The 15,756-nt window shown below is 38.3% G+C and overlaps 1 long non-coding RNA gene across 1 annotated transcript; it reads right to left on the bottom strand.

The window, feature by feature from the left end:
* Window positions 1-638: 638 nt before the first annotated feature.
* On the bottom strand, window positions 639-15,377 carry LOC142179513 (uncharacterized). The gene is made up of 2 exons (XR_012707866.1): window positions 14,935-15,377; window positions 639-2,360 (listed from the first exon to the last, which is right to left on the bottom strand). It is a non-coding gene; the product is annotated as an uncharacterized LOC142179513 (long non-coding RNA).
* Window positions 15,378-15,756: the final 379 nt, after the last annotated feature.

Raw genomic sequence — 15,756 nt, 5'->3', positions numbered from 1 at the left:
GGTGTAATGATGGTCGTTAGTGGATTTTTGGGGATCGGGAATGAGTGGTGGTGTGTTTTGGGGAGTGTGGTAAGTGGTGGTTGGCGGGTAATGAATTGGTTGATGGTAATGTTGTGGTGGAGTTGGTATTGGCAGTGGATTGATATTTTGGGGTGGAGTTGTGTATTGATTTGGCACGGGAGGATTTTGGTTTTGTGTGTTCTGGGGAGGTGCTGGGTTCTTAGTGTTCTGTTGGTTGATGTCAGGGACATTTAGAGTGAGTGACAAGTTTGCCAAGTTGTGAACCTGCTCAAGTTCTCCTTGCAGTTCCAGTATCTTTTGTTCTAGTCTCAAAACTAGATCATTCAGGGCCGGAGTACTACGACCATCTGAGGTTCCTTTGCCTTTTGTGTTGCTTGGAGGAGGAGGTGGAGGGCCTCTGGATCTGGTATGATATGCTGATGAGGCTAGTATGAGTGAACCAACCTAAGGGGATGAGAATAATAAAAAATAAGGGAAAACAAAAAGGTAACAAGTTAGTGGGGACCCTGAAATGCTTGCAGTATTTATACATATATTATGGAAATGTAAATTCGTGTCCTACTTTGGGAACCTCATTGTGCCCGAGGTAGGCCTAGCAACAAATAAATTTGGAAAAATTTTAATGCCAATAAATGCTTCATTTCATAATATAAAAATAGACGAATCCCCAAACGACACTAAGATGATAAAAAATAAGTCAGTACTGGCATTTGGCCTTATTACATTTTAGGAAAAAGTAAATAAATCTAGCCTATTTGGTACCAGAAGGACCTTTCCCAGATTCAATCTTCCGGACTCCATCATATAGATCCCCCAGCTTGTGCAGCCCCAGCAGCAAGTAGGCTCTGGCCAGATGTCATCCTTCAGCTCCTTCAGCGTTCTGGCAATTTTCAGTCCTCTTTATGACTTTACCTTCCAACTGCACGATTCCTCGCTCCAGATATTCTAGTTTCCTGTTAAAAGTAACTACCATTTCTTTCCATTCCTCGATGAACTTCACATTCCTCTCATGTATTTCCCGGTGCTTATTCTTAGAGTCGTGGACCCTCTTGCGTAGCCTGTTGTACTTGATTTGAGCTTCGGCTTCTTCATCTATGATTCTATTCCCTTGACTGGCCCCTGGTGTCACCATTCCTTTCAGATTGTCCTCTAACCATGCTAGGTAGAGAGGCTCGCACCCTGCATGATACCTTTATAGCTCAATGGTATTCTTCTCCACAATGATTTTGCAGTGCCACATGTGCTGAGCTTGGCACTTGTAAGAGACGTCATCATCTTGAAAGTCTGCCCTGAAATGACTCATCTTGACAACCCTTGCTACAACCTGTTTCCTGCCTGCTTGTCTCATAACTCGGATAGGGACATATGGGTATATCCCTGTCAACCCAATCAGCACCAAGTACGGAGCATCCCTGGATCTGATGATGAATTCGTCTGTTGGGAACCATTCAAACATCCATTGCACCTGTTCCTCGATCAAATTATTGAAGAACTCTACCCATTCTTTGGCGCTTTCTAGCTGAGCAAATATGTCTGGAATGTGAGTCATCCGCTTGGGCTGATGGAAGGCAATATGGTCGTTCCAAGCCCTTTGCGGAAATTCTTGGCGATAGTGACCCTTTTGGAAATGCTCCAACAACCATAACCGCAACAACAAGTTACAACCCTCGAAAGTTTGACCCCTCTTTGACAGCGCTTCATAGCCCTGTAGATGTCGGCTATGATCATGGGGACTATGGTATATGTCTGTCCATTAATCCCTTCCATCAAAGTCTTGGCGACCATGTCCAACCTAGTGTGGATTCTTCCCTTTTTCATTGGGAACACTATCAGGCCTAAGAAGCATACAATGAATACAAACACTCTATAGTGGATGTGACCCAGAGAAGTGAGAGAGATCTCATCATGGTAGGTACAGAAAGACTTGCTATGGCCATACCTCTCATACATGTATTCGAAAGGTATGTAAGATTCCTTCAAGCACGCTAGGTCGACATTCTTCTTTAGGCCTATCATCTTTATAAATCCCCTGCCAATACAGTTTTCTGGTACCAATAGCTCGAGACTATCCCAAGTCAATCCCGCAAGCCCTCCAATTTCCTCTAAAAGCGGTGTCATTTCTATGTCACCGAAACGAAACACAACCCTTTCACTATCCCAGAATAAAGTGGCAGCCCCGATCAACTTGTTGTTTGGCTCAATATCTAGCAAGGAAGGCAAGTTACCCAGGTACTTTCTCACATGTTTCTTTTCACTTGAGAAAAGGTCCTCACACCAATCTAGCAGCAATGGTGGGATGTTGCTATCCATACCAAATTTGGGGAACTTGTGCCTCATTTCTGCAAAACAAAAGGGTTAGGCCTTACCCCCACCAGACTCGACTATTTATACATTTACGATCAGCATATCGACATTTAGTTCTCTAAATTAATACACAGAACGTGGTTGTGTCTGTTGGGATTATGAAACCTCGGTGTACTTTGGATAAGGCTTATCTTAAAGGATCATTTTGTGGACAACATAATTGGTCCGACTAGGTTTGACCATGATGCATGCACAACTTCGATCAAAGTAAGGTTACTATGGGGTTTTAGACTGGTACCCTCAAGCGGACAACTTGAGGGGGAAGGCACAGAACTGTCGACTGCACCACTGATCAACTGGTTTTACGGATAAGCCTTTCCAAATTTAAGAGTAGTAAATAGGAAGAGTGAAACCACTCATTTAAGAGTTGCTATAGGATTTAATGCGCACGAGTGGAATATGATATGGAGCATGATATATGCAGCAATTAATAACATGTAGTCAAGTATTTGCATGCAGGAAAAATAAATACGGTATTTAAATAATTGAAAGACAATTACAGGAAAAAGAAACAAAGAGACAAGTCAGTTTTAGGGATAAAGAATCATAAATGCTTAAGAGAAAATAGACAGTTAAAGGAAAACAAAGGGAAAGGGTACGTGATAAAGCATGCTTGGACTAATTCATAAAAATAAGTTCGTTATGGTAAGAGCCTAAAGGTATTCCCAGCAGATTCGCTATGCTGTCGCGCCCCCTTTTTTCCCTCCCTTTTTATGGGGAACAAAGGTCCGAGTTTCGATATTTATGGGGGTAATAACTCATTTCCTTTTGGGAATTGAGTATTTGAAGAGTCGCCACCTAACACATTATGGTGCGTTAGGGCACCTAGAGCAATTAACTCTTGGATTGGTTTGTATTACCGAAGATTTAGGGTAAGGGCTCGAAATAACCTTGAGGGGAAGGTGTTAGGTACCTCTCTTGGTCCACAACTGTGGGTCCCCGCCGAACTTATACTTGTGAGTTAGTCCATTAACAAATAAATAGTTTTAAACACATAGTTACAAATAAAAACAGGTTGGACATTGTATGACTCAGATAATAGACAAAAGAATTGAACAAGTTATGTACATATAAAGATTTAAATATTTGAGAAAGGAGGGGTCCTAGGTTCGTTAGCCTATAGGATCACCCCACACAATGTCCGATAAACACTCCTCAATGAGGGGCTACACGTGACATTAGAACGTAGTCATCATATCCCATGTCTACCCTTCCCTACCCTTGGTTATAGCCTAAAGCGTTCTAATAACCTTAACAAGGCCCCTAAGGTGCTTAAAAAGGAGAAAATTCTAGGCGACAGATAAGAACACATAGGACTTAACAGCTAAATACAGAAAGAGACAGTTAAAAGGCCCAAGTTTACCTTCACAAGTAATATACATAGGCAACACATCTCAAACATAAACAAGATCGGTTTTTTATTTAGAGAAAGGCCTAAACGGGACGTCTAAGTGGATTTCAATGCACAGAAACATGCAATCTTGTTTTTATAAACTCTATAGTAAGGCCCTAATCAGTTTGCCTACTGATTTTAACCTGTTAAATCTGAACAACTTTGAGTAGTAGAAATACAGTTTGCAGAATTTAAAAATCGCCCTATAGGCTTGCCTAAATGCAGAACAATGATGTCCTAAAATATGATAGCTACGTTGATATAGTAAAACAACGAGCAGATTTTAAAATGGACTCTTGACTTCCTATAGGCATGCTTTCTAACAGTAAATTAGGGCAGTTCTTGAAAGGATTCATTTAAGGAAAGCAAACCACTGAATAGACCAGTTTCGAAGTAAACTAACATGAATTGGACTGGCTTATTTAAACTAAACTGATTTTAGATCTATAGGCAGAATTTCTATGTTGTTCCCTATAAGCATGCTATCTTGTCGTTAAAAGCTGACGTTAGAAACTTATATGCATGATTTCTAGTGGAAATAAATGTAAATACCCATTGGAACAGAAACTTGAACTTGATCACATGCTTAAGTATGATATCTATTTGTGAATTTGATTTTTAAATCTATGGACATGATTTCTATTATTTGGAACCATTTAAACCCTATAGGCAGGATTTCTAGCATGGTGAGGCAAACATAACAATTATATTAAATGATTCTATAGGCATGGTTTCTAATATGGTAGGGCAGATATAGCAAATATATAAAATCCTATAGGCATGGTTTCTAACATGGTAGGGGAGACATAGCAAATATAAGATCCTATAGGCATGGTTTCTACCCATATTACCCTACAAATATGTAACTACCCACCACTTTTCACTAATCGCCCCAATATTCGTTTACAAATTATTACGAACCAGATGAATGAATTACATAGATAAAGAAAAAGAAGAAGTTACACTATAGGGAGCCTGAAGCAGGCCCAAGTGATTTCCAAAACCTCCAATAGCCTCAAAAGCCAATTTCATAGATAATATCATTGTCTAGGTGCGTCAGAGTTCCCTAAGGATCTCAAGAATCCCGGGAAGTGCTCACACCTAGACTTTGTAACCAAATTGAGTAAGTGCAGTGTGGAAGGGCCAGCCTCCGTGTGACAGAGTTCAGAGGGATCTCAGAAGGATCCCAAGGTAGTACACATGCTGGAGGGAGCAGAACCTAGAGACTTAGGAGTAGAGTGTGAGTGCTTGACATAGTTTGAAAAGGTTTTAGCAGGAAAGCAGTATAAAAAAGACATAGTTGAAGTAGTTTTTTAAATAAGAGGGTTGCTTAGTAAAACAGCTTTTGAGAACAGTCATGTAAACAAATAGCAGGTCAGTCAAACAAGTTCAGCAAACACTCAGGGAATAAATCTCCACACAGGGTCAATTGGGGGTTGGGGACAAATAGAGCAAGTATGATGAACACATAACAAGCAGAAGTCTCTTGTGCTTGGTGCAGGTAGTAAGACATAGATTCAGGAGTGTTAATTATAACACAGTTATAGAACTAGAGATGCTTTAGGGAGATTCATGGGAGTTGGGAGATAACAGAGTATAGGATTTTATACTAAACATGGTTGAGCATAATATTAAAACAACTTGGGGCAATAGCCTAATAAATGCACACTAGAACTAGGCAACAGTACACAAGCATTAAACAAAGTAGAGTCAAGTTACTTAGTTCATGAGAGCATGCTGGCCCTGAAGAGGTAAGACATGGCTAGCATAATTAGATGAAGCAAAGAGATTAATTACATGTTAAACAGCAAAACCATAGGTAGAAACAAATCAGGAACATGATGTACTAAAGTAGTTAAAGAAACATATTATTTTTGGGGCTTGAATTGAAATCAGAGCATACCAATATAGAGATAGTGAACACAAAGTGAAGAATAGGGGAGCACAATAATTAGCCTTGGCTTACAGCCACCTAATTCAGAATGGTAGCAAGTAACAAAGAAAGAAAGCATAAAGCTTTAAGTGTGAGAGAGAGTTTTTGAACCAAAAAATATTTGTGTCGTTAATGAAAGAGCAGGGTATTTATATTTTGAAAATAGGTAGAAAATAAGGCAAGAATCAAAGTTCAGCAATAATTATGGAACCATGTACTAATCAGAATCAAATCAATATAAGTACTTCCCTTCAATTAAGGAGTTGAATAACAAATAAGGAAATAAATCAATGCACGACCAATAAGGAAAGATTTCAAATACAGTAAGTATAGGGTAAACAATTAGGGCTAAGTTTAGAAAAATTCTAATTAAGGAGTTAGTCAGTAAGAATCAAGTACCAATGCAGACAAGGTAAGCAAATCAATCAAATTGGATAGAAAGGGTAGGATTTGAAGGTTTAAAAGAAAGTCTTCCAATCAATCCAAGAAAACAGGGGATCCAGAATCAATCAAGGAAAAAGTCATGAGTCAGTGTTTAGTATATAAATAAAGTAAGACATGGATAGTAAAAGGTCGACATACAACTCTAACAAACATGAAGGTTACATAGCACTGATAGAAAGAGGCAAGTCATGAACAGTTAAGATGAACACAAGCACATAGAATTGATGTAAGTCAGGCTAAGAAACTCAGTAGAAACATATTCGAGTCTAAATAGTCACAGAAACTCAAACGAGAACCGGTCAGTCACAAAAACCAAATGAAGAACCCTAAAATTAGGGCGTTCAACATAGGCGAGTTGAAGATTTAGTAAAATCATAGAATCAGTCAAAATATGCAAGAAATAGAAGTTTAAACACAAAGAATCAGTTAAATAAGGTTTTAAAAGGAAGTTACGAAAACCCTAGTTTTAGAAGGAGGTGAAAAACACTTGAAATCAACGATTCTTTTAAAGAATCTCAAGGACAGTGTAAAATATTAAAGAAACAAACTCAAATCGTTCTAGATCTGTACAGATCTAGGAGGCGTAGAAAAGAAATTAGGTTTTCGAAAGAAACCCATATAGAGATGAAGAACATGCTTAGAAAACCTAAGGAACATTGCAAATACAATATGATTTTTCTTGAAATCACACTGGAGTAGCCAAGAACTGGCAGGTGACGAACTCTAGATGCAAGTTGGCATGGCTTTGTGCCCTTGAAGACCTTAGAGAAGGCAAGCATGACATTAAAGAAGCCATTGGAGGCTTGGGAGACGATGAGAGGTCACCGAAGATGGAAAGTCGGCGGTTGAAAACTAGGGTTAGGTTGAGAGTGTTTTGAGAACAGAGAGGATTTTAGGGCGGCAAATATAGAAAAGTGATTAGGGTTAGGGGGTCATTTGGAATTAACAAGGAAGAATCAATATGGGGCGTTGATCTTTCAGATCAACGACCATGATTTGATGGGCTCTGGGTCGGGTATATGTGTTTCGGGCCTGGGTCAGGTGGTTTAATGTGAAATTGGGCTGGGGTATTAGGTTTAATTGAGGCTAAATTTGAAATTATAATCTGGCTAAGTTTTAAATAGCCAATTTAACACTATATAATTTATAATAAATAATAGATAATTTCTAAAAATAATTTTGAGTACTAAAATGATTTAAAATAGATATTTAACATTTTAAAAATATAGAAGATCAATTTTATGTATATAAATGTAATTATATATTAATAGGGCTAATATTGTAATTATATTGCAAATTAGTTTTAAAAATATAAATGCAATTATAAAAAATGCACAAAAAATATTTAAGCAATATTTTGGCATAAATATAGGATTTAGATGATTAAATTATCACAACAATAATTTGAAGGATAATTATTGGAAATTTTATAAGTGAAAAAGGAAGAAATTAATCAATTTAAAACCCTTTAAAATTATAGAAAAATTATAAAGACCTTGTGCATGCTTATATACGCCTATATATGCTATTTTGAAAGTATATATGTCTATAAAAATATATAGGAAAAAATTGGTTATCAACAGTAGGGATGACAACCTTCTCCTCTATTGTGGCATTTGCCAAGCACTTAGAAAAAGACAGACAACAAAGGAGAGAAGAAAAAGAGCATAACAAGAAAGCCCGGACAGCGGGCAGGTTTAATGGTGCATCCAATAGAGGTGGAAGGGATTCCTCTAAAAAGGATTCATTAGCACCAGTTCAGTCTAGTCATCAGTCAGGTGGTGGGTCTTCCTTCATACGTACTCGGAGTTATGGAAATCAGTCTCGCCAAAATCAGAATTTTAGGACATCATCCTCACATAGCCAGATTTAGGCTGAGAAACATTCACACCAACAAGGTCTTTGTGGAACATGTAAGCGTCAACATTCAGGTCAGTACAAGCTCGGGTTTCATGGTTGCTATCATTACGGAGACATTGGTCATATAAAGGCCAACTGCCTAAAGTTACGACGTAATTTCAGTGGTGGATCAACTCATCCTTCTAGTTCCTCAGCTACTACAGTTGCACCACCACAGGCTTGTGGTTCTCATAATCAGATCGGGCGTGGAGCAGGCAGAGGTGCAGACCGAGTTACTCAGGGAGGGGGACAACCCCGTTTGTTTGCTACACTTGATCGTCAGAGTGCAGAGGCATCTGCAGAAGTTATTACAGGTATACTTTTAGTCTGCTCACATAATGCTTATGCCATAATGGATCCAGGTTCAACATTTTCATATGTGACTCCATACTTTGCAATTAACCTCGGACTAGAACCTGAACAACTTAGTGAGCCATTCCTAGTATCTACTCCAGTTGGCGAGTCAGTGAAAGTCACCAGAGTCTATAGAGGCTGTATAGTTTCAGTCCAAGGTCGCAACACCAAAGCTGATCTCATAGAGTTAGAAATGGTGGATTTCGATGTGATCATGGGTATGAATTGGTTATCTTCCTGTTATGCCATGTTAGATTGTCATGCCAAGATAGTCAGGTTCCAATTTCCAAATGAAGAAGTCTTAGAGTGGAAGGGTAGTTCAGCATCACTTGTAGGTAAGTTTATTTCTTACCTTAAGGCACAACGAATGATCGGTAAGGGGTGTCTCGCCTATTTGGCTCACATCATTAATCCAGAATCAGAACCACCAGCTCTTCAGTCTATGCTAGTTGTTAGAGAATTTCTAGAAGTTTTCCCAGATGACCTTGCTAGACTTCCTCCTAAAAGAATCATAGACTTTGGCATTGATCTCATGCCAGACACTCAGCCCATATCTATACCTCCTTATAGGATGGCTCTAGTAGAACTTAATGAGTTGAGAGAACAGTTGAAAGACCTCCTTAACAAGGGCTTCATCAGGCCGAGTGTTTCACCGTGGGGTGCCCCGATCGTGTTTGTCAAGAAGAAAGATGGGTCTGTCAGAATGTGTGTCGACTACCGGCAGTTGAATAAAGTTACCATTAAGAACAAGTACCCACTTCCAAGAATTGATGATTTATTTGATAAACTTCAGGGTGCAAAGTACTTTTCAGAAATAGACTTGAGGTTGGGGTACCATCAGTTGAGAATCAGGGAAGAAGATATATCTAAAATAGCCTTTCGAACTCGCTACGGGCACTATGAATTTCTAGTGATGTCTTTCGGGTTGACAAATGCTCCAGCTGCATTCGTGGACCTCGTGAACAGAGTATTCAAGCCATTCCTAGATACCTTTATTATTATGTTTATAGACGATATTTTGGTGTACTATAAGAGCAAGGAAGATCATGAAGAACACCTCAGAATAGCCTTGCAGACCTTGAAGGAGAATGAGCTTTATGCCAAGTTTTCAAAATGTGAGTTCTGATTGCAGTCAGTGGCATTCTTAGGCTACGTGGTATCTAGTGAAGGAATAAAAGTAGACCCTCAGAAGATAGAAACAATCAAGAACTGGCCTAGGCTGACATCGCCAACTGAAATCAGGAGTTTCTTGGGGTTAGCTGGATACTTTAGGAGGTTTGTAGAGTGGGTTTCCTCACTTGCAGCTCCATTAACTAAGTTGACTCAAAAAGCATTTAAGTTCCAATGGTCAGACGTATGTGAGCAGAGTTTTCAAGAGTTAAAAAAGAGGTTGACCACTGCACCTGTGTTAACCTTGCCGACAGGTTTGGGTGGGTTCACAGTGTATTGTGATGCCTCCAGAGTGGGTCTTGGTTGTATTCTTATGCAAGATGGAAAAATTATTGCATATGCTTCCAGGCAGTTAAAGAATCATGAAAAGAACTACCCCACACACGATATGGAGCTTGCAGCAGTGGTGTTTGCATTAAAAATATGGCGACACTACCTTTATGGCAAGCATTTTGAAGTGTTTATAGATCACAAAAGCCTCCAGTACATTTTCAAGAAAAAAGAATTAAATTTGAGACAGAGAAGGTGGCTCGAGCTATCGAAAGATTATGACATAAATATCCTTTATCACCCGGGCAAAGCTAATGTGGTAGTAGATGCACTTAGTAGGAAGTCAATGGGTTTATTGGCCCATCTTGCAGTACAAAGGCGATCTTTGGGTTGAGAAATTCAAAAACTAGCAAATGATGGAATTAGATTGGATGAGATCGAAGAAGGAGGTATAACTACTTATGCCCTAGCGCAATCCTCCCTTGTTGCACATCTTAAGGCTAAGCAAGACGAAGATCCGTACTTATGAAATTAAAAGGAGTCAGAAACAAAGAAATCACTGCTTTCACTCTAGGAAGTGACTAAATTTTTAAGTTGAATGATCGGTTATGTGTGCTTGATGTAGATGGTCTTAGGAAGGCCATAATAGAGGAAGCTCACAGTTCGAGGTACTCTATCCACCCAAGTGCTCCCAAAATGTATCTAGATCTGAAAGAGTTATATTGGTGGAAAGGCATGAAGAAACAAGTAGCAGATCATGTGGCTAAATGTTTAAATATCCAGCAAGTCAAAGCCAAGCATCAGAGGCTTGGTGGCCTAGCTCAAGATATAGAGATACCACAGTGGAAGTGGGAGATGATTAATATGGATTTCATAGCAGGTCTACCTTGCACGTACCGTAAACATGATTCAATTTGGGTTATTGTAGATTGACTGACAAAAGTCCGCGTATTTCCTACCAGTAAAGACGACAGATTCCGCAGAGCAGTATGCGCAGTTGTACATCAAAGAAGTAGTCCGATTGCATGGTACTCTAGTTTCAATCATATCTGATAGAGGCCCTCAGTTCATAGTGCATTTTTGGCAGGCATTTCAGAAAAGATTAGGTACTAAGGTCAATTTAAGTACCGGTTTCCATCCACAGATCGATGGCCAGGCAGAAAGGACCATTCAGACTCTTAAAGATATGATGCATGCGTGTGTTATAGATTTTGGAGGTAATTGAGATGATCACTTGCCACTTATAGAATTTGCTTACAATAACAACTATCATACCAGCATTAGTTTGGCTCTTTAGGAAGCATTGTATGGGCGGAGATGTAGGTATCCAGTAGGATGGTTTGAACCAGAAGATAAGGGTGTATTGTGGTCTGGGCCCAGCCCGGGACCATGAGCCCACACTTTGGGCTAAACGGGCTGGCCCATATAGTCCGCTCCCAAGCGGTCCTAGGAGCCCACTATAGGCCGGTCCTGCACGTAGAGACCACGAGCCCGAAACCGGCTAGCGGGCCTGGGCTGGTTCAACCGGGCCCAACGACTATTTTTCTATTTTTTTTTAAAATTGGCCAACAGTTGAAAGTTTAAAAACTAGCCGTTGGCCTGCCAATTTAGCCGTTTGTCTTTTTAAAAAAATAGCTATTTGTCCCCCAAACTTTGTTTTAACCCCAAATATTTTATAATTATACTTTTCCCCTATTCTCAACTATAAATACCCCCTCATTCTTTCATTTTTACTTACAAAATCATCAATCTCTCTCTAATTTTCTTCTATAATTCCTTACTTTATTATTGTAATTTGTGAAAATTTGTGAAGTTGGTGAATTGAAGTATTCAAGTTTTCAACAATATACAATTTTCAAGAAGTTGTTCGTCAATTCGGTAAACTCGTTCCAACTCTTAAGTTTTAATATTATAGTTTATTTGTTTTGGTTTGTATAATTATAATTAATATGGCCTTTTCTTTGAAAAAAATGTTTGGTGGCAAGGAAAAATCTAAAATTGGTGAATCTAGTGGCCAAGCTACAACTCCTACCCTGGCTCCCCGACGCAGACCTGCTACTCGTCCTCCTGCACCTATTATTCTTGATAGTGATAACCCTTGTTTTCAATTTACCGATAGTCAATTTTGCCATAATATTGCACCACATCAACAATTAAATGATGAATATATGAATGATCTTTATGGTAATCAAACTATCGATGAAAATGATGAGGAAAATGATTTAGATGAAACACAACCGGATTTAGATGATACACCTACTAGTCCTGTTGTTAACCCAACTGATAATAATCCAAATGATGCCCCGCCTGACCCTCATGTAGTAACCCCTACTTTTAATAGACCACCTTCTAGACGGTGCGAAACATCTCTTGTTTGGCACTTTTTTACTCAACTAAGAGATCAAAATAAGGCTAAGTGTAAATCATGTGGGACTTTGATGGCTCATAAATATACTGTAGACCATAGCTGTACGGGTACTTTGACTAGACACATAAAGAAACACCCTATAGATAAAGCTAGATTTCTTCAAATGAAAGCTGCGCAAGAGGGGACAAGTGTAGGTACTCAGGCTAACCCTAGTACCGGGTCAAATCTAGTTCAATCGGGAATTAACATTGTTACCGATGGCATTTTATATTACGATCCAAATAAAGATCGTGAAGAATTGACAAAAATGGTTATTGTTATGTACTTAGCCTATAGTTTTCCTTCTAACCTTCACTTTGTACATTATATTAGAAGAGTTTTTAATCCTACTTATAAAGGATGACCTCGCGCAATCGTAAAGAGCGATATTTATAAATATAAACATGAATATGAACAATATTTGCTCTATTTATTTACTCATATAAATTGTTACGTTGCTATTACTACTGATATTGGTAGAAGTGGTAATGACTGTGATTATCTTACTGTTTCCACTCATTGGATTGATGAGGAATGGAAAATGCAAAAGCGCATTATTGCTTATAGAATAATTAATTCACGTCTCACTGGTAAGTTTATTGCTAACACAGTTATAGATATTTATAGATATTTTTGCATTAGAGATAAAATAATGTCAGTTCAATGGATAATGCTTCTAGTAACACTAATGCTATAGGCTTGCTTACAACTACACTAAATCCTGGATTTAGTAATATTTTCTATGTTAGATGTATTTATTATACTTACCATTTAATCGTCGGTGATGGTATGAAAATATTAAATGTTGAAATTGAAAAGGTTAAAATGGCTCTTAATTTCCTTTTTTTTATTCAAACCGTAGAAGTAGACTTAGAGAATATTTTAAAAAATGTGACGAATTTGGCCTTAGAGAAAGAAAGGTTCCTAAACTTTGTCTGACTAGATGGAATTACATGTATGAAAGTTTAGTTGTTGCATATGAATATAGAAACCCAATAAACGCAATGTTTAATGCTCATGTTGGTGGTGATTGTCACACCTCCTTTTTCACCACTCCCGCAAGGGCGTAAAGGAGTTTTTCCAATTAAAGGACAATTAGAACGGGATTTAATTATTAAGAATTCAGAGTCGCCACTTGGGAGATTAATGGTGTCCCAAGTCACCGGTTGAATCCCGAACCGAGGAAAAATATGACTCTGTTACAATCTGCGAACCAGAAATCCGAGTAAGGAATTCTGTTAACCCGGGAGAAGGTGTTAGGCATTCCCGGGGTTCCGTGGTTCTAGCACGGTCGCTCAACTATTGTATTTGATTTTATCTAATTTTAATACATGCTAGCTTGTGTGCCTTTTATTCGTAAACCACTTTTTATCATTATTTATTTTAAAAGAATTGCGACGACGTGAAAACGCGTTTCGAACCGCGTCACAATTAATGCACCCGTGGTTGTCAGCACATTTCGACTTCGTCGAGATTTGGATTTGGGTCGCATCAATGCGCACCCGAGTTTAAAAAGTTAATTTAATTAAAATCGCGCCTAAAGATTCTAACGTAATATTATTTTGGGGAAGGACGTGAAGTTCGCTAAATGGCCCTCCCAAATTCTAATCATTTTTAATAACCATTTATTGAAGGCCTCACATTTATTTATTTTTGTTCGGTGAGGCTTGTCTCAATTTGTGAACCTCTTTTCTATCATTATTTATTTTATAAGAATTACGATGTCGTGAAAACGCGTTTCAAACCCCGTCGCAATCAATCGCCCGTGATTGTCAACACATTTCGACTTCATCGAGATTTGGATTTGGGTCGCATCAATGCGCACCCGAATTTAAGAAAATAATTTTTAATAGCGCTCCTAAAGCAACTACGCACTTCCAAATTTGCGAGGGCCATGGAAATTCAACTAATGGCACACCTCGATTGAGATTTACGTATCATGACCATGCCACGGGAACCGTACCCATGACCACAATAATTTAAAATTAATCGCGCCTAAAGCAGGCTACGATGTTCATATGTTCTTCATCTCCTAAGCCATAAGGGAGCGGACAAACAGTGAATGACATGAATGAAGGAGTTAAATACGGCGAAGGATTATCATCAACCAAACACATTAATAACCTTAGATAAAAACAAAGCTCACGTGACTGGGAGCAACAGATCTTAGCACTAATATTAATAATAAAACTAACTAAATTATCACCTTTAGTTATTAAGAGATTGAAAATACATTGAGGATTAATCAATATACTTGACCGGAAGCAACAAGTATTTATAACATTCAAACTAAACATTTGAAGCCAAATTTGCTCCTTTAATACTGTCATTTGACAACTTTTGAAATTCTACTACAATTTTGAGCACAATTTCTAAGACAACTCGTAACATTTCAAAATGGAGAAGAACAACAACTAATAATATATATTGTAGTTTCAAAATACGTAAAGTGTAATGAAAATTCCGTTTACTTATAATTACTTCAACATTCAGTTTACTGTACATTAGATATGATTTCCAAAGAACAAATAAGATATCCATCGACAAAAATTCCAACAAACAGATGAATAATTCCAACAATTGCACAACATGTCACTTTAGGCTACAAGTGTAAAATAAACTCAAATTAAACACCAAGTACATGTAATGTATCAATAAGAGTGATTAAGAAAATCGGACCTTTATTGCTTCAAAGCTGAAAATTGCAAATCAATCGGGTTAAACCAAGCAACAATCCTGAGACTGACACACCGAAATTAACAAACCGGAACCTCGTCGGCGATCCAAAACGCGACAACTTGTCAAGTTCGAGCGAGAAGTTGGACTGAAACTCAGCTCGACTAAGACGCCAAATCGACTCCGTCTGGTGTCGTACGTGAGTGAATCAGTTTCGGCAAAAGGACGACGGTAGTGAATTTGGTTTTGGTGATTGACGACGAAATAGGTGGAGCCACAGTGGGGACCTGCTTCAGAAGCTATGGTTTGATCTTTTCCCTTCAAAGTATTCTTGAGTTAATTCTTATTTTGAAGTGGAAATTACAGTGCATTTGTATGAAAAATTTCTTTGCCTTCTCCCCTCTATCCGTTGTTGCTCACTATCCTCCCTGTTTCTATGTGTGTGTGTATTATATAGATGGGTGGGTGTGACAATTTTAATATGAAGGGGGGTTTCTTGTGTAGGGAGTTTTATTTGGGGAGAAGGTGTTATGTGAGGTAATATTTTGGGGGGAAGGTTTTAGGTGGGGAAATATTTTGGGGGGAAGGTCTTAGGTGGGGAGAAATGATTTGGGGGGGGGGGAATATTTTGGGGAAGGTTCTTCCCATTTTTTTTTACTCCCAATTTCTTTTTATCTTCCTCTTTTTGTATTTTATTTAGTTATTTTGTACTTTATTTTCTGATTTTATTAAATGCTAAATTAAGAACCAAAACTCAAATTGATTCTAAAATTATACTTCCAAATTTCCAATTACACTAATTCCCTATTTTAAATGCAAACTAAA

Source organism: Nicotiana tabacum, chromosome 3 (genome assembly GCF_000715075.1).
Source record: "Nicotiana tabacum cultivar K326 chromosome 3, ASM71507v2, whole genome shotgun sequence".
In the NCBI taxonomy this organism is placed as follows: domain Eukaryota; kingdom Viridiplantae; phylum Streptophyta; class Magnoliopsida; order Solanales; family Solanaceae; genus Nicotiana; species Nicotiana tabacum.
Note: the sequence above shows the minus strand (reverse complement) of the source record. Positions and strands in the feature narration are given on the sequence as shown.